Source organism: Rutidosis leptorrhynchoides, chromosome 4, assembly GCF_046630445.1.
Source record: "Rutidosis leptorrhynchoides isolate AG116_Rl617_1_P2 chromosome 4, CSIRO_AGI_Rlap_v1, whole genome shotgun sequence".
Taxonomy (NCBI): Eukaryota; Viridiplantae; Streptophyta; class Magnoliopsida; order Asterales; family Asteraceae; genus Rutidosis; species Rutidosis leptorrhynchoides.
Genome location: NC_092336.1, coordinates 212,393,242 through 212,414,342, shown reverse-complemented (window position 1 = coordinate 212,414,342; position 21,101 = coordinate 212,393,242). Strand labels below are relative to the sequence as shown.

Below are 21,101 nucleotides of genomic sequence, written 5' to 3'. Positions count from 1 at the left end.
TAATTGAAATAATATACATATATAACTTGATCGATTACGACTATATGTTTTAATAAATATAATTGATATAGGTTTGTGAATCCGAGGCCAACTCTGCATTTTTCAGTGTCGTCATATGTATTTTTACTACAAAATACAGTATAGTGAGTTTCATTACTCCATTTTTAAATGCTTTTGCAATATATATATTTTTGGGACTGAGAATACATGTTGCTTTTATAAATGTTTGACGAAATAGACACAAGTACTTAAAAACATTCTACGATTGAGTTACGAATACACCGGATATCACCCCTTTTTAGTCTGGTAATCTAAGAATTAGGGAACAGACACCCTAATTGACGCGAATCCTAAAGATAGATCTATGGGCACTCACAAGCCCCAGTCATAGAATTTGAACTGCTTTAGTACTTCGAAATAGGTATACAACCGCCAGCTTTAAAAGATATGATCTGTTTGTGAGGTGTACACAACCATCATATTTAAAAGAGTGGCCTATTTGTATGCTTTTGCATGACCGTGCGGAATGCCGGTATGTGGAAAATATTCTATATGCATTTTGTTAAGGTCCATTACCAGGTGTTTATAAATCGTATGAATGATTTTCCAGCAGTGAGCAGACCTGCACAGATTGTTTTCAAAATAGAAGTATCTTGGTGTCTATTATATTATTGGAAATGATTGTTTATGATAAACTAATGAACTCACCAACCTTTTGGTTGACACTTTAAAGCATGTTTATTCTCAGGTATGAAAGAAATCTTCCGCTGTGCATTTGCTCATTCTAGAGATATTACTTGGAGTCATTCATGACATATTTCAAAAGACGTTGCATTCGAGTCATTGAGTTCAACAAGATTGTTATTAAGTTATTGATAGTTTGATATATTAAGAAATGGTATGCATGCCTGTCAACTTTCGATGTAATGAAAGTTTGTCTTTTAAAAACGAATGCAATGTTTGTAAAATGTATCATATAGAGGTCAAGTACCTCACGATGTAACCAAATGTAATGTATTCGTCTTGATGGATTTGGACTGGTCATTAAACAATGTGCTTTAAAATGTTTCATTGTCATTGGTTTGGAACAAAGTGCGTTTTTGAAGGGTAGATTTATCTTGGACGGTGTGCTTATCGCGAATGAAGTTGTGGAATATTTGAAACATTCTCATAAACAAGGTATGATTCTCAAAGTTGATTTTGAAAAGGCTTTTGATTGTCTTAATTGTGATTATTTAATGGAAGTCATGCAATGCATAGGATTCAGAGCAAAATGGAGAAAATTAATTTTAGCATGTCTCAAGTTGGCTACTATATCAATGCTAATCAACAGTTCCCCATCAGACGAGTTCAATCTTGGTAGAGGAGTAAGATAAGGTGCTCTGTTGTCCCCTTTCCTCTTTATTATCGCGACTGAGGGTCTTAATATTTTGGCAAAAGCGGCAGTGGAAAAGGTGCTTTTAAAAGGCATTGAAGTGCGTTCGGATAAAGTCATGGTGTCACATCTCCAATACGCGGATGATACGGTATTCTTTGGTGAGTGGAGTAACAACAACTTGAGGAATCTATTGCTTCTTTTAAAATGTTTTGAACGTCCTTCAGATTTAAAAGTTAATTATCATAAAAGTCATCTTTGTGGTGTTGGAATTCCGTTTTATGAGGTAGAATCAACGGATACACGTTATGATTGTCAACTCGATAAATTACCATTTATTTATCTTGGTCTTCCAGTTGGTGGTAAAATTTAAAGTTTGAATGCTTGGTTCATGGTTTTTGATAAATTCAAGAAACGACTTTCGAATTGGAGAGCGCGAACGGTATCATTCAGGGATCATTTAACCTTGGTCAAATCGGTTCTCTCTAGTATCCCGTTGTATTATTTCTCGCTTTTTCGTGTCCCGCCTAGTGCGATTAAAAAAACTTCTGAGTTTGAGACGTTCTTTTTGTTGGGGCGGGCCGGGTACAAATTTGAAAAAGGCTTGGGTTAAATGGAAAAAATCTGTCTTCCTCATGAAGAAGGAGGCTTAAATATTAAATCATTAAAATGTAAAAATCTTGCAGGTTTAGAAAAATGGTAATGGAGGTTCAAAACCGAAACTAACGTGTTTTGGGCCAAAATCATTCGACGCATTTACGGTGAATGGAGGTCTTGGCCGAAGTTCATTCTCAAGTCCTTGGTCTAACATAATTTTCGCAGGTCATGAAATAGACCAAATGGGTTTATAATTCTGCAACACTTTCGAGAAGATAGTTGGTGACGGGGCAGGAACAAGTTTGTAACAACTTTCTCAAGATTATATAGGCTAGAGATGGATAATGGCATCAGTGTCAAAGATCGAATCGGGCCAGCTGGTAACAAGTTTGTGGGTAACTGGGTTTGTTCTAGAAAACCGACGGGTAGAACAAATGACGAGCTGGAACAACTGAATAACTTGATCTCCTCATACACCTTCAACACGGGTTCGACGGATAATTGGAAGTGGAGCTTGTACAATAAAGGAATTCTTACGGTAAAAAAGCTTACGACTTTACTAGACGGGTTGATCTTGTAAGCTTTGTTTCAAATTTCAGTACTTTACGTAACTCATTAGTTCCTAGGTTGAGATCTTCATATGGCGGGCAATGAATGAAAGAACCAGTTTGCATTGAACTTAACTAACAGGGAATTGATTTATACACCATTCGATGCCCCGTTTGTGACAACGGGCTAGAGTTGTTAGAACACATTTTATGGTCCTGTAGTTTCGCACATGTATTCTGGAATCGAATATTTGGGTGGTGGAAATTATCTCCGCCAAACATTTCTTTTCTTGGTCTACTTTGAGCCGATGCATTTCATGTTATGTCGGGTCCAAATAAACTCATTTTGCAAGCTTTAATTTGGATGAGTTTCTACTCTCTTTGGAAGTGCAGAAATAACAAGGTTTTCGAGAGAAAAATCGTCACAGTTTCTGCGGTTATAAATGAGGTTTAGGTGATCTCGTTTGACTGGATACATCAACAAACCAAAGGCATGCGACTTGACTGGTTTTCGTGGCTTTCTGATCCTGCTTCGATTGTGCTTAATCGTGGCGGGGTCGTATCTCGAAGGTTTCTTTATTCACGAAGCATTCAATTTCAAGGTTTAGCATATAATTGTTGAGCCCATTATGTAATTTCTGTTTGTAATTATCGTGTTGCGTTGGTTGTATTTTCTCATACAATTACGTTTTGTAATCTTATTTGTATTATTAATAAAACTTTACCTTTCTCACCAAAAAAATGTTTCATTGTAGACGTGTCTTAACTTTTAGAAAAATTTGCCCATTTTGTCTCTGTGGTTTCTACTTTTTGCCCGTTTCATCCATGTGTTTTATTTTTTGCATTTTTCATCCTTAAAAGCATTTTAAAGTCCAATTTCATCCCTCATCCTAAGAAGGTTAAATGAGTCCGTTAAAACTATTCACATGGACTGTCCACGTAATCTTCAACTAATTAAACTATAAAAATCAATTCATTCTTCCTTTCATGATGTGTGGCATTTCAAAACGTTCAAATAATTGTTATTTGGCACATATTGAAGGTGCTAAATAAAGCCGACATGTACATAGACAAGATTAGTAACAAACTAGTCCGGACCGGCCCACGCGTTGCGGCGGGGGATTTTGCCCTGTGTATTCATATTTAATGTAGCGTTGTGTATTTACAGAGGGTAAAACGGGTCATGTGTTAAGCGCCGTTGTAGTTGTTGTAACGACCCGACTTTTTTGACTTATATTTTTGTGCTCTATACTTTCACGAATCTGTGTATATGTGCGTACTGAGCTAGTTTATGCTCTGGGATATTTATTCATGATTAATTACTTCCGTTAATACCTTACAACGTGTTATTAAGTGCGTAATCACTTAAATTGATCCTCAAATGCTTTTACGACCGTTAGTGTCACTTGTCGTTTAAAACGAGCTACGTACTTTGTACACGTTAAACTTTTGTCATAATTGGAAAATTATGACTACGTAAAACTAATTATTATTTTCTAATGACAATTACTTGGCCTATTGGTCGCTTGATTACGCTTAGTAATTTACTAATGCACACTAGTTAGTCTTAATGGACTCTTTACCTTAATGGACTTAAGCCCACCCTACTCTAGTTAATGGACCATTAAATTAGCCCAACTTTAATGGATTTATGATCCATTAAGATGTAGGACAAAAACCCATTAAGATGAGCCAACATACTAGCATTTTTGTTAATCATTACTACACATGTTGCATGAGATCCCAACAACAAGCACCACCTTTAGACCACCACCATGCAAAAAGCAAAAAGTTGTCCCCCCTTGTATTCCATGATGCCTACGGTTTGGAGACACCCACCACTACCTCCACCACTATAAATATCAAGCTTCATTCTTCATTTCACACTTGATTTCATTCTCATTTTACACACACTTGCTCTCTAATTCTCTCTCTAGTCTTTCACACACTAAAATTGTAAGTTCTTGAATTTTATTTCTTCTTCTTTTTCTTCTTTAATTTCGACATCATCATCATCATCAAAGGATCAAGCTTTTTAGCTTTTTGATCTTGTTATATCTTGTAGATTCAAACTTTGATTTGAATCCTTCAAGAACATGAAAGATTCAAGCTTTTTAGCTTTGAATCTTCATTACTTTGTTGGATCTAAGTTTTGAAGCTTAATATCACTTTATTTGTTAAAAGATCAAAACTTGTGTTTATGATCTTCATGTAACTTGTAGATCTAGCTTTTTTTCTTTAAGGATCTTCAAGAACATTAAAGATCCAAGCTTTCTAGCTTAGGGTTTCATTATTTTGTTTAGATCTAAGCTTTTTAAGTTTATGATCTCATTACTTTTACTAGATCTTAGCTTTCTAGCTTATGGTCTCATTAATCTTGTAAAAATCCAAGCTTTCTAGCTTAGAGTTTCTTAACACTTGAGATCTAAGTTATTATTGTAGATCTCACTTACTTGGAACCTTTTTATGATTTTTATGGTGATAAAAATCAAGTCTTCATCATCTCATATGATGAAGATGCATAAACTTGTGTCAAAAGGACAAAGGTTGAAGCTTTAATGTGTTTATACAATAAAGAGACAACTTTGATATTCAAAACTTATAGAAAGTTAGCTTTTACTTTTAGTTGTGTGTTGATGGTTAAAACTTGGTTATAATGATGCTAAAACATCAAAGAGTTGTACACTTGAGGCTTATACGCATCAAGGATGAGAACTGTGATGAGCATCAAACACCAAGAAACCCACTGGAGCACTTGTTTACTGTTTTTCAGGGTCAGATTAGACTCCTGGGAGTTCTGGAAAGTTGATTTTCAGATATTTCAGTTCGAGTGGATGACTTTTCGTTTAAGACTCTCCTAAATCTGATATACAGTTTAGAATTTATAGCCTTCCGAAAATCACTACGCCTTTGTAACGACGTCCTGAAAATTCTGACCTACTCTCGCTTGAACCGTCGCCACGGTCAAACGACATCGAGTTAGGATCTGAAAATTGGATAGAGGTAAGAGGACTCACATACGGATCCTTGGCCACTGACCACGTGTCTTTTCAGTTTGTATAGAGGTCGTAGCAGCTGATCGAAGTCAGCCTTTTGTTTCAATCCCCTATTCTTGTTGAAAACTTACTTTATCTTTTACGAATGATGATGATGATGATGATGATGATGCTTAGGACTTTACTTACGTACTTTTAAACCTTTTGGGAAAATTTACTGACTTAGTAACCATTGACTTAGGTTGAGGACCTTTTGGATCGACCAACTTACTTGTTTGGACCGACTTACTACTTGCTTACATTTTCGTATCGATTTTACCGCACATTCACTGTGAGTTATAGCTCCCTTTTTACTTTAACTATTTTTGGGACTGAGAATTGATAATGCTAAAAATGAACACATATTTCATAGCATTATCCTTCAAGAAAGACAAACTTTTAGTTGCAATTGTTCTATTTACAAGTGATATTCATTTAAATAATAAAAGGTGAAGACAAAAGACAGATTCAACGATTTGAAGACGCAAACGACCAAAATGCTAAAAAGTACAAAGTACAATCCAAGTGGTTCAAATTATTGATGAGAAACATCTAAAAATTACAAGAGTACAAGCCGTGAAACGCAAAGTACACGATATTAAATCGTACGAAAGGACGTTCGAAAATCCGGAACCGAGACGTAAACCAAGCATCAACGAGCAAGTCAACGGAGCTAAAATTACAAGTCAACTATGCACAAGAATATAATATAATATATATATAATTATATAAAATTATATATATTATATTATTTATTAAATAAATCAAGCAGCCGCCCACGTTTTGGAAGCAAATGGAGCAGGAAAAGCAGGCCATGCGATCGCATGGCCTGGGTGCCTTATTCCCATGCGATCGAATGGCACCCAGGACCTGGCCACATCTATAAATAGCAGCATATTTCGGACGTTTTATTGACACCTTCATCAATATTATCTCTCACTCTCTCAATAATATATATATTTATATTTTATAATTATAATTTTAATATTAAGTTAATAATAATAAGGTTATAGTAGCGAATGTTTTAAGGTTTTGTAAGTCGAACTCTGTTCGTGTAACACTACGCGATTAATACTCATTGTAAGTTATGTTCAACCTTTTTAAATTAATGTCTCGTAGCTAAGTTATTATTATGCTTATTTAAGCCGAAGTAATCGTGATGTTGGACTAAATATTAAGACTGGGTTATTGGGCTTTGGACCATAATTGGGGTTTGGACGAAAGACCGACACTTGTGGAAATTGGACTATGGGCTATTAATGGTCTTTATATTAATTAAATGATATCTCGTTGATTTAATATAGAGATTTATAATTTGACGTATTTATATTTAACCACATACGCTTGACTGGGTACGGTGGGCGGGATATTTATAAATACTAATAATTATTCATTTGACCGGACACGGGGATGGATTAATAGTAACTGGACTCATTAAAACAGGAGTGGATTACATTCAAGGGTAATTGGTGTAATTGTTAATAAAGTATTAAAACCTTGGATTACATGCACTCGATAACCTGGTGTATTCATTAAACAAAGTATTAAGACCTTGTTACGGTTTAAATCCCCAATTAGTTGGAATATTTGACTTCGGGTATAAGGTTAATTTGGCAAAGACTCTCACACTTTATAATTATGACCGATGGACTATTATGGACAAAACCAGATGGACATATCAAATAATCCAGGACAAAGGACAATTAACCCATGGTAATAAATTAAAATCAACACATCAAACATCATGATTACGGAAGTTTAAATAAGCATAATTCCTTTATTTTATATCTCATCGCACTTTTATTTATTGTCATTTTATTTATCGTACTTTAAATTATTGCACTTTTAATCATCGTACTTTTATTTTATCGCATTTTATTTATCGTCATTTACTTTACGCTTTAAATTAAGTTATATTTAATATTTTGCATTAGGACTTAAAATCGACAAACCGGTCATTAAATGATAAAACCACCCTTTATAATAATAATAATATTACTTTTATATATATATATATATATATATATATATATATATATACATACATATATAGTTTAAAATAAATATAGCGTTAAACTTAGCAAGCTTCCTGTGGAACGAACCGGACTTACTAAAAACTACACTACTCTACGATTCGGTACACTGCCTATAAGGGTTGTAGCAAGGTTTAGGTATATCCATTCAATAAATAAATAAATAACTTGTGTAAATTGTATCATATTTAATAGTATTTCATAGTAAAATATAATCTATTTCGTACTACACCTCGCACACATCAAGTATTTTTGGTGCCGCTGCCGGGGAGGCGAAAGCGAAACGCTATAAATTTTTTTTTTAGTCTTTAATCTATTTTTGTAAAAAAATTTATAAGTTTTAAATATTAAAATCAAAAATATAAAAACATAAAAAAAAGAAAAATATATTTCTATATTTTTAAGTGATTAAATTAAAAAGTTTATATTTTTTTTATTTCTTTTGTTTAGAGTTATAAAACTACTAAGTAATATATTTTTTTCACATAATATTTTATATAAAGTTAAATCAGAAAATATAAAAAAAAAGAAGTAAACTTAAAACTAGGCCGAACACTGTAGCAGCCCAAGACTTACTTGATTTGCTGGGCCATGCGATCGCATGAATTCGAATGCATAATCTCATGCGTTCGCATGAGCTAGACTGACAGACCAAACCTCGGACGTAATAAATACAGAATTAGGGTTAATTTAATTATTATTAATTCTAATTAGGGTTTAAATTATTTAACTTTTTAATTCTAGTTTTTATTATTAATTAGTTTTAAGTAGTTTTATTAATATATAAATTAATATTTTTATAAAATAATAATATAAAAATAAAATTTTTATAAAAATAAGTAATTTTATCAATTTTTGTCTCTTTTTATAAATTGTATATTTTAAACATATAATTCGTAATTTGTATTTTTATCGTTCGTAATTAATTTTAAGCTTAGTATTTTGCCATAATATTTCTAGATTTTTAGGCTTTGCCGTAAAATCCCTTAAGTGCTTTTTCTTTAGATTAAGATTTAGGCACTTTAGAATTTTACGACGTCGCTTATCGCTTTAATTTTAAATAAATTTTAGTGCCTTTTTAAGTTATTGCCATTTTGGATATAGAATTCCTTAAACGAACATATATTTCATAGCATTATCCTTCAAGAAAGACAAGCTTTTAATTGCAATTGTTCTATTTACAAGTGATATTCGTTTAAATAATAAAAGGTGAAGACAAAAGACAGTTTTGATGATTTGAAGACGCAAACGACCAAAAAGCTAAAAAGTACAAAGTACAATCTAAGTGGTTCAAATTATTGATGAGAAACGTCTAAAAATAACAAGAGTACGAGCCGCGAAACGCAAAGTACAAGATATTAAATAGTACGCAAGGACGTTCGAAAATTCGGAACCGGGACATGAACTGTGATGACCCGGGAATTTCCGACCAAATTTAAACATAATCTTATATGATTCGACTCGATAAGCAAAGTCTATTAAACCGAGTCTCATTATGTTTGAACTATTTCATGATAACATTTGACCTTTAACTATTTCCGACGATTCACGAACCTTTAATTGTAACTAAGAATGTAAATATAAATAATTATATATAAAACTAATTATATTAGTATTAATGAACTATTAAGTAATTTTGTTATTATAAAAGATAACATTTAATAACTAAAGATTTTCATTTTGAATATATATAGTATATTGTATATAAATGATTCAAACATATTTTACCAACGTTATCAAAATATTAAATGTACAATGTTATACTTTGTAGTTAATTGTTTAATATACATAATTAATCATCTACTCAACATTTAAAACATGATTTTATATATATGGTAGTATACATATATACATAAATATAACTATATATATATATGATTTTATACATAATTATTATATTATGTATATGTAGAAATTTATAATATATCTATGATGAAATAATGTACTATTTTAATAAATATATATAATACTTACATATATAAAACATTTATATTTTTCATAATTACATACATAAGTATAATATAATTAGTATGTAAATAAATATTATAATATATTTATATTAAAATGCATAAATATATAATATTCAGTATATGTTACAATACATATTACATAATTATTAAATATTACATAATAATAGATGATATTAATAAATTAAATTTAAATACAAATATAGTTGTTGTAGTAATGTTATTTGTATCGTCAAATATCAATATTTGTATTCATAATATCACTTTATATCATATAAAGATGAAATTGGATGTATAAATTAGATTATTATTACTAATATTATTATTATCGATAAAATATTAATATTATCATAATTAGTATGGTATTATTATTATTATTATTATCATTTTTACAGTTATTATTATCATTAATATTATATTTATCATTATTATTAATTTTATTAATATTATTAGATATTAATAGTATTGTTATTATATATTATTATTATTAATTAAAAAAAACAGTAGGGATCTATATTATACGCTTGACCTCTGTATCCTTTATCTCTATTATTATTATTTTTTTTTGTTTCTTTCCTGCTCCCAACTCGTGAACCTGTGTTGACATTTTCTCCATTTTTTATCAACCGATCTCTATTATTACAACATGATTATGTATAATTGCAAATCAAATAAAAAGGAAATCCAATGGGATTAAAGAGCACAGCGATATTTTTTTTTCTTCTTCTCTGCACGCTCCAATTTTTTTTTCTCTTAATTCAATTTCGAATAAAGTTTCAAAATCTAAAAATGCAGAAAGGTTAGAAATCTTTCTTTGAATCTATCTGCAAAATCTCAACTCTCAAATCTTTATATCGATCTTGAATTTTGAAGTCAAAGTTTAGTTTAAAAAAAGTCAACAATTGTTCTTGAGACAAATTCGCGTTCGTGTATATGTTTCTGATCAAATTGACGATTCCAGTAGTTTTTATACATGTTTAGAAAACTATTTCGTATTATAAACATTATCTATAATGTTATCTATTACGAAATCAAATTTTTTTTTTGTTCCAAGAACCGACGCTGCAGTAGGCCTTTAGTATTTTTTTTATTTTATTTTAGAACCCAAATTATTTTTTTTTCTGTAATGTTTTGAAGCTTTAAAGGGAACCCCGATTTTTTTTTTGGTTATTGATGTTTTGTTGAATCCATGAGACTTGTGGAGAAGAAGAGGAATAGAAGAAAAACAGTTTATATATAAAATTTAAATTCGATATTAGTACAGAGAATCAGAATTGGTGGGATGGTCGAGAGTGTTTGCGTGTGAGCATGTGGTCACGAGATCGAGTCCAGAGGACGGTAGTTTCTTTTTTTTTTTTGAAACTCTTTTCATGTGAGGTAGTTTTCTTTTCTAATTTTATTATTGTTATTATATATTAATTATTATTAGTATTATTATTATTATTGTGATTGTTTTGATTGTTATTGTTATTGTTATTATTAGTATCATACTTGTTATCATATTTGAAAGTATTATAGACATTACTATTATTATTATGATAGGTATTAATAATATTATTATTAGTAATAAACTTATCATTTTAGTATTTTATCATCATTAGGATTATGATTATGATTATCATTATTATTATTATGAAGGAAATAAAAATATATTATTATCATCAATATTAGAATTTGTACCGGTTTATAAATAATAGTATCATCAGTACATTTACAATTAATAATATCATATTTATCAGTATCATCATTAATATTTACTAGTATTATTATGATTATCATTTATCATTTTATAAATATTAGAACCCTTATTATTAACATAAGTATGGTATTAGTATTAATATTATTTTAGAGTTATTATTATTAGTATCATTAACAGTTATCATTTTCATTTTTTTTGCTCTTAGTATTATCATTATTAATAAAATTATTATTATTATTAGTAAATCATTATTATCTAAATTATTATTTTAACAAATAAATCTTTTGTACACTATATATATATACTTATGGTATATACTAGGATTGTATTAATAATTCACATAACAAACTAATAAAATTTCATAAATACAATACTAACCACAAATATATGTATATAAATATATTAATGTCACTATTTATATAAACGTAAATCATTATAGATATATATACATAAAATCGATATATATATATAAAATATAACTTAAAATATAATATAAGTATACGTTTTAAAATAAAGGTTAGAATAAATTCTACAAAACTATAATATATAAATAATACATATTAATAAATGAAATTTTGTAACTTACATTATACGTATTAATATATACACAATTGATATAGGTTCGTGAATCCGAGGCCAACCCTGCATTGTTCAATGACGTCATATGTATTTTTACTACAAAATACAGTATCGTGAGTTTCATTTCCCTTTTTACCCTTTATATTTTTGGGCTGAGAATACATGCGCAACTTTTATAACTGTTTTACGAAATTGACACAAGTACGTGAAACTACATTCTATGGTTGGATTATCGAAGTCGAATATGCCCCTTTTTATTAAGTCTGGTAATCTAAGAATTAGGGAACAGACACCCTAATTGACGCGAATCCTAAAGATAGATCTATCGGGCCCAACAAGCCCCATCCAAAGTACCGGATGTTTTAGTACTTCGAAATTTATATCATGTCCGAAGGAGGATCCCGGAATGATGGGGATATTCTTATATATGCATATTGTTAATGTCGGTTACCAGGTGTTCAATCCATATGAATGATATTTTTGTCTCTATGCATGGGACGTATGTTTATGAGAAATGGAAATCTGAAATCTTGTGGTCTATTAAAATGATGGAAACGATTGTTTAAGTTAAACTAATGAACTCACCAACCTTTTGGTTGACACTTTAAAGCATGTTTATTCTCAGGTACGAAAGAAATCTTCCGCTGTGTATTTGCTCATTTTATAGATATTACTTGGAGTCATTCATGGCATATTTCAAAAGACGTTGCATTCGAGTCGTCGAGTTCATCAAGATTATTATCAAGTCAATTATAGTTGGATATATTATGAAATGGTATGCATGTCTGTCAACTTTCGATGTAATGAAATTTTGTCTTTTCAAAAACGAATGCAATGTTTGTAAAATGTATCATATAGAGGTCAAGTACCTCGCGATGTAATCAACTGTTGTGAATCGTTTATAATCGATATGGACTTCGTCCGGATAGATTAGGACGGGTCTTCACATGAACCAACTATCAACGCGCGACGCAACAGACCTAAAATTACGAGTCAACTATGCAAAAGAATATAATATATATATATATATATATATATATATATATATATATATATATATATAATTATATAACATTATATATATTATATTATATATATATATTAAATTACAGCAGCCCACGTTTATTGTGCTTTGTGAGCAGGAAATGACGGCTATGCGATCGCATGACATGGAGGAGTTAAATCCATGCGATCGCATGGGTTACTGTAGCGAGCCAGGTTCTATAAATTCAGCATTTTTCGGACGAGTTTAACACACCTAATTCAATCTTCTCACTAACTCTCTCATTATATATATATATATATATATATATATATATATATATATATATATATATATATATATATATATATATATATATATATATATTTATAATTTTAATTTTAATTTAATATTAATAATAATAAGGTTATGGTAGCGAATGTTGTAAGTTTGTAAGTCGAAATTCTGTCCGTGTAACACTACGCGATTAATACTCATTGTAAGTTATGTTCAACCTTTTTAAATTAAGGTCTCGTAGCTAAGTTATTATTATGTTTATTTAAGCCAAAATAATCGTGATGTTGGACTAAATATTAAGACGGGGTAATTGGGCTTTGTACCATAATTGGGGTTTGAACAAAAGACCGACACTTGTGGAAATTGGACTATGGGCTATTAATGAGCTTTATATTTTTTTAACTGAATGATAGTTCGTTAATTTAATATAGAAATTTACAATTTGACGTATCTATAAATAACCATATACACTCGATCGGACACGATGGGCGGGATATTTATAAGTACTAATAATCGTTCATTTAACCAAACACGGGAATGGATTAATAGTCAATGGACTCATTAAAACAGGGGTGGATTACATACAAGGTCACTTAGTGTAATTGTTAATAAAGTATTAAAACCTTATATTGCACATAGTCGATAACCTGGTGTAATCATTAACAATGTATTAAAACCTTATTACAGTTTAAGTCCCCAATTAGTTGGAATATTTGACTTCGGGTATAAGGATAATTTGACGAGGACACTCGCACTTTATATTTATGACTGATGGACTGTTATGGACAAAAACCAGATGGACATATCGAATAATCCAGGACAAAGGACAATTAACCCATGGCAATAAACTAAAATCAACATGTCAAACATCATGATTACGGAAGTTTAAATAAGCATAATTCCTTTATTTTATATCTCATCGCACTTTTATTTACTGTCATTTTATTTATTGCACTTTTAATTATCGTACTTTTATTTATCGTCATTTACTTTACGCTTTAAATTAAGTTGTATTTATATTTAATATTTTACATTAGGTTTTAATTGTGACTTAAGACATAAAATCGACAAACCGGTCACTAAATGGTAAAAACCCCCTTTTTATAATAATAATAATACTACTTATATATATATATATATATATATATATATATATATATATATATATATATATATATATATATATATATATATATATACAAATATAGTTTAAAAATATAGCATTAAACTTGGCTAGCTCCCTGCAGAACGAACCGGACTTACTAAAAACTACACTACTCTACGATTAGGTACACTGCCTATAAGTGTTGTAGCAAGGTTTAGGTATATCCATTCTATAAATAAATAAATAACTTGTGTAAAATTGTATCTTATTTAATAGTATTTTGCAATAAAAATATAACTATTTCGTATACACCTCGCATAACATCAAGTATTTTTGGCGCCGCTGCCGGGGAACACTCAAACGCTGAAGCGAAACGCCATATATAAAATATATATATATATATATATATATATATATATATATATATATATATATATATATATATATATATATATATATATATATATTTAAATGTTTAAATAAAAAGAAAATATATTTTTATATAATTTATATAAAGTATAAAAGTATTTTTTTTTAGTTCTTAAAAATATAAATTTATTTAATTAAATATTACTTATATATTATTTTTATTAATTAAAAATCATAAAAATTAAATTAAAAAGTAATCGGGCCAAGGTACTGTAGCAGCCCAACTTCTGGCCTGGTTTCCAGATCCATGCAGTGGCATGACCCAAATAAAGGAACCTCATGCGGTCGCATGAGGTGATTTGACAGATCTGAAACCTTGGACGTACGATTAGGGTTAGAGTATTAATAATAATTATAATTAATTAATTAGTAATTAGGGTTTTAATTATTTAATATTTTAGTTCTTAGTTTTAATAAATTAGTTTTAATTAAGTTTTTATTATAACTTGGTACTTTTATAAAATAATAATATAAAAATTATATTTTTTATAAAAATTGTATTTTTATAACTTTAAGCTTATTTTTATATTTTGTATATTTTTATCGTTTAATTTGTAAATTTTATAATTTATCGTTCGTAATTAGTTTTAAGACTAGTATTTTGCCGTAGTTTATTTTTATTTCTAGATTTCTAAAATTTGCCGTAAAATCCCTTAAGTGCATTTCTTTAGACTAAGATTTAGGTGCTTTAAAATTTTGCGACGCCGTATTTAATAGATTTTAGTGCCTAATTAAGTTATTGTCGTTTTGGATATAGAATTCCTTTAAGTTTTATTTCCTTTAGACGCAACTTTTAATATTTAGTTTTTAGAATTTTAAGTTTCGACGCTTTACTTTCTTATTATTATTTTTCGACGCTTATTTTTCGACCTTTTATTTTTTTACGTTTTTCGACGCATTCTTTTTCTTTCTTATTTCTCGACGCTCTAGTGTTTAGGATATAGAATTTTCTTTATTTTCTTCAAACTTCGACGAAAAATTATTTTAAGTGGTTAAATTGATAGACATCCAAAATTTTCTGATTCGTAGTAATAGTTGGATTTGTTAGTGGCGAGTTGTGGGCTACCGATTTAAAGGGCCCTGGCTACCTGCTGCATCAATTGACTATTCGAAACGTGGGCAAAATCAGAAAAGTCTATTAATTTGATAACTTATATAATTTTTATCTTTTATAACTAATAGGATATTCAGTGAATGCACCGAGCAAAACGTTCACCACCTTTCATACGTTCACCACCTGTAACTCGATCAAGACATCTAGCCAATATTTTCGCCGTTAATTTTTCTTTAGAATCGTCATCTAGTCAACCAAGTACTCAAATTCAAATTTTCGATAATCCATTTTTTGAACCCGACCTCACAATTGAGAACCCGGAGGATATTCAGGGACAATTCAGAGATCCTGAACCACTAATCATTCCTCCTGAACCACAAATTACTCATCCAGAAATTGTCGAGGAAGAAACCATTAAGTCAGAATCCTCTAGTGATTTAGATTCAACAAATTCAATCATGGAAAATCTGGAACCTCTAAGTATGGAAGACCGAATGAGGGCTAAACGCACTGGCCAAGGTCATGCAATTACTCAACCAGACATTAATGCACCAGATTATGAAATCAAAAGACAAATCCTACACATGGTAACTAATCAATGCCAATTTATTGGTGCGCCGAAGGAAGATCCAAACGAATATCTTCGTACCTTTAATAGGATCTGTACTCTATTCAAAATCCGAGAAGTTGAGGATGAACAGATATATCTCATGTTATTTCCCTGGACTTTAAAGGGAGAAGTCAAAGATTGGTTAGAATCGTTACCTGAAGGGGCGATTGATACATGGGATGTCTTAGTTGAAAAATTTCTTAAACAATTCTTTTAGGCATCTAAAGCTGTGAGACTTCAAGGAGAAATAGTTACGTTCACACAAAAGCCAAATGAAACATTATATGAGGCATGGACAAGATTTGGAAAGTTGTTAAGAGGATGTCCGCAACATGGTTTAGACACTTATCAAATAGTACAAATATTCTATCAAGGATGCGATATTACTACACGAAAAGACATCGACATAGCAGCTGGTGGTTCCATTATGAAGAAAACCGCAACTGAAGCTTACAAAATTATTGATAACACTGCTTCCCACTAACATGAGTGGCATCAAGAAAAAGACATCGTTAGATCATCTAAAGCGGCTAGAGCCGATTCTAGCCATGACTTTGATTCCATTTCCACAAAGATAGATGCTTTCGAGAGACGAATGGAAAAGATGACTAAAGATATTCACGAAATACGAATTAGTTGTGAGCAGTGTGGAGGACCACATTTGACAAAAGATTGTCTCAGTATTGAACAAACAATGGAATAAAGAGAGAATGTTTCATACATGAACCAAAGGTCTGGAAATAATTATCAAAATAATTATCAACCGCCAAAACCAAACTACAATCAAAATCAGAATTATAACCGAAATGTTCCATATAACAACCAACAAGGTCCTAGCAATCAACAAGTATCTAAAAATACTTACAATCAGCAAAGACCTATTTTTCAAAATAAACCACCACAAACCGATGATAAAAAGCCAAATTTAGAAGATATGATGTCGAAGCTAGTTGAATCTCAAACGCAATTTTTCACATCTCAGAAACAAACGAATGAACAAAATGCTCAAGCATTTAGAAATCAACAAGCTTCGATTCAAAATTTGGAACAAGAAGTAAGTAACCTAGCAAGGTTAATAGGTGAAAGAAAACCGGGAAGTCTACCTAGCGATACAAATGCTAACCCTCGGAATAAAACAGATAAAGCCATTACCACGAGAAGTGGTATTACACTTAAACCACCTGAAATACCTGTAATTTTTGATGACTCTATTCCTACTACACATGCACCACAGCCTGAGCCAGATAAGGAAACAGAACCGGTAGTTGAAAAGGTTAATGAAGATAACACAGTTAAGGCTAAACCTTATGTTAAACCATACCAACCACCGCTTCCTTACCCAAGTAAAATGAGAAAAGAAAGACTTGAAGCCGAGCAATCCAAATTCCTGGATATGTTTAAATAAATAAATATCAATCTTCCTTTCATTGATGTGATTTACGGAATGCCAAGATATGCTAAATTCTTGAAAGATCTAATCACAAATAGAAAGAAAATGGAAGAACTTTCGGCTATTACAATGAATGCTAATTATTCTGCAGTGCTGTTGAATAAGCTACCAGAAAAACTTTCAGATCCAGGAAGTTTCACAATTCCATGTTTTTTGGGAAGTCTTAGTTCAATAGAAGCACTAACAGACTTAGGTGCTAGTATAAATTTAATGCCGTATTCATTATACGCTAAACTAGACCTTGGAGAATTAAAACCAACACGAATAAGCATACAACTAGCCGATCGATCAGTAAAATATCCTAGAGGGATAATGGAAAACATGCTAGTTAAAGTTGGTACTTTAGTATTTCCAGTAGATTTTGTTATTCTGGACATGGAAGAAGATTCTCGAGTTCCTCTTATATTAGGAAGACCATTCTTAAACACGGCTAAAGCAATAATAGACGTGTTTGGTAAGAAACTGACCCTAAGTATAGAGGACGAGAGTGTTACCTTTTCTGTTGATAGAGCCATGCAACAACCGCAATCTGCAGATGATACATGTTATTATGTTCAAACTATAGATTCACATGCAGAATTGTTACAAGAATTTCCAGAATTACAAGGAACAGGAGAATGTTCTTTAGGAGAAGGAACTGAACCAATTGATGAAGCTGAAATGTTAGCTACACTCATGGCTAATGAATATGAACCAACAACAGAAGAACTTCAAATGCTAAAAGAAGAAGACAGATATCGATACAAATCATCGATAGAAGAACCACCAATAATAGAGTTAAAGTCACTTCCAAACCATTTGGAATAAGCTTATTTGCATGGTGAATCTGAATTACATGTAATAATATCGTTTCTCTTACTGAAAATGAAAAATCTCAACTCATTTATGTGCAAAAAGCTCATAAACCAGCTATTGCATGGAAGATTCATGACATTAAAGGCATAAGTCCTTCGTATTATACACATAAAATCCTTATGGAAGAAGGTCATAAAACATATGTGCAACACCAATGAAGACTAAATAGTAATATGCAAGATGTTGTTAAGAAAGAAATTATTAAACTGCTAGATGCAGGTTTAATTTATCCAATCTCTGATAGTCCATGGGTAAGCCCAGTTCAATGCGTACCTAAGAAGGGTGGCATGACTGTCATCACAAATAAAAAAAATGAGCTTATTCCTACTAGGACTGTAACATGATGACGTGTTTGTATTGATTATAGAAAATTAAATGACGCCACCAGAAAAGATCACTTTCCCTTACCTTTCATTGATCAAATGTTGGAAAGGTTAGCCGGAAACAGTTACTATTATTTTCTTGACGGTTTTTCCGGATATTTTGAAATTCCAATAGCACCCGAGAACCAAGAGAAAATCACGTTCACGTGCCCTTATGGTACTTTTGCTTACAAACGCATGCTATTTGGACTTTGCAATGCCCCTGCAACCTTTCAAAGGTGCATGATGGTGATTTTTCACGACATGATAGAAGAATGCATGGAAGTATTCATGGATGACTTCTCAGTCTTCGGTGATACTTTTGAAACATGTCTAGTTAATCTTGAACGAATGCTTATTAGATGTGAGCAATCAAATCTAGTTCTTAATTGGGAGAAATGTCATTTCATGGTTAAAGAAGGCATCGTTCTTGGTCATAAAATTTCAAAGGAAGGAATTAAAGTGGATAGAGCTAAAGTAGATGTAATTACTAAACTTCTACATCCCACCAATGTTAGAGGAGTTAGGAGTTTTATAGGGCATGCCGGTTTTTACCGACGTTTCATAAAAGATTTTTCTAAAATTGCCACTCCTATGAATAAACTCCTTGAAAAGGATGCTCCTTTCATCCTTTCGGATGAATGCATCAAATCTTTTAATATTTTTAAAGAAAATCTCACTAATGCGCCGATCATGATAAGTCCAAATTGGAATCTACCGTTTGAACTTATGTGCGATGCAAGTGATTTTGCAATGGGAGCCGTTTTAGGACAAAGGATTGAAAAACAATTTCAACCTATCTATTACGCTAGTAAGACGTTACAAGGAGCACAAACGAATTACACAACTACTGAAAAAGAACTCCTTGCTATTGTCTTTGCTTTTGACAAATTTCGTTCATATCTCGTTCTAGCAAAAACGGTGGTCTATACTGACCATTCTGCTCTTAGATACCTATTTTCAAAACAAGATGCCAAAAAACGATTAATCCGTTGGATCTTACTCTTACAAGAGTTCGACATTGAAATCCGAGACAAAAAGGGAGCATAAAATCTCGCAACTGATCATCTTTCTCGTCTTGAAAATCCCGAATTAGAAGTTCTAAATGAATCGGCTATACAAGATAACTTTCCTGATGAATATCTTTTGAAGATCGATTATAATGAAATTCCATGGTTTGCAGACTATGCAAACTACTTATTATGCGGATTCCTTGAAAAAGGGTTGTTGTACCAAAAATGAAAGAAATTCTTTAGTGATATAAAACACTATTTTTGGGAAGATCCACATTTGTTTAAAAGTTGTCCCGGTGGAATAATATGCCGATGTGTATTCGGAGATGAAGCTAGTCAAATCTTAAACCATTGTCACACAGGACCAACAGGAGGGCATTATGGGCCTCAACTTACAGCAAGAAAAGTTTACGATGCTGGATTCTATTGGCCTACAATTTTCAAAGACGCACACCTTCTCTGTAAATCCTGTGATGCTTGTCAAAGGGCCGGAAAAATAAGTCAACGTGATGAAATGCCACAAAATGTCATTCAAGTATGTGAAGTATTTGACGTTTGGGTATTGACTTTATGGGTCCATTTCCAAAATCTCATAATAATCTCTACATTCTCGTTGCCATTGATTATGTATCTAAATGGGCGGAAGCACAAGCTCTCCCAACTAACGATGCACGAGTTGTAGTCAATTTTTTAAAACGTCTTTTTGCTAGGTTTGGAACACCGAAAGCTTTAATAAGTGATCGGGGTACTCATTTTTGTAATAATCAACTTTAGAAAGTTCTCAAAAGATATGGAGTAACTCATAAAATCTCAACCGCTTATCATCCACAAACAAATGGACAAGTTGAAAATACCAACCGAGCTTTAAAACGTATTCTAGAGAAAACTGTAGGATCAAATCCGAAGGAATGGTCCATGAAATTGGAGGATGCACTCTGGGCTTTTAGAACAACCTATAAAACTCCAATTGGAACCACACCTTTTAAACTCGTTTACGGAAAAGCATGTCACCTTCCAGTAGAAATTGAGCACAAAGCATTTTAGGCTTTGAAGACATGTAATCTTGATTTGCATGAAGCCGGACGTCTACGGTTAAGTCAACTAAACGAAT

At 31.2% G+C, this 21,101-nt stretch overlaps 1 non-coding gene across 1 annotated transcript; it reads right to left on the bottom strand.

Moving 5' to 3' along the window:
• Nucleotides 1-16,542: 16,542 nt before the first annotated feature.
• LOC139846074 (small nucleolar RNA R71) lies at nt 16,543-16,649 on the bottom strand. Its single transcript, XR_011758819.1, has one exon. It is a non-coding gene; the product is annotated as a small nucleolar RNA R71 (small nucleolar RNA).
• Between the last annotated feature and the right edge of the window lie 4,452 nt (nt 16,650-21,101).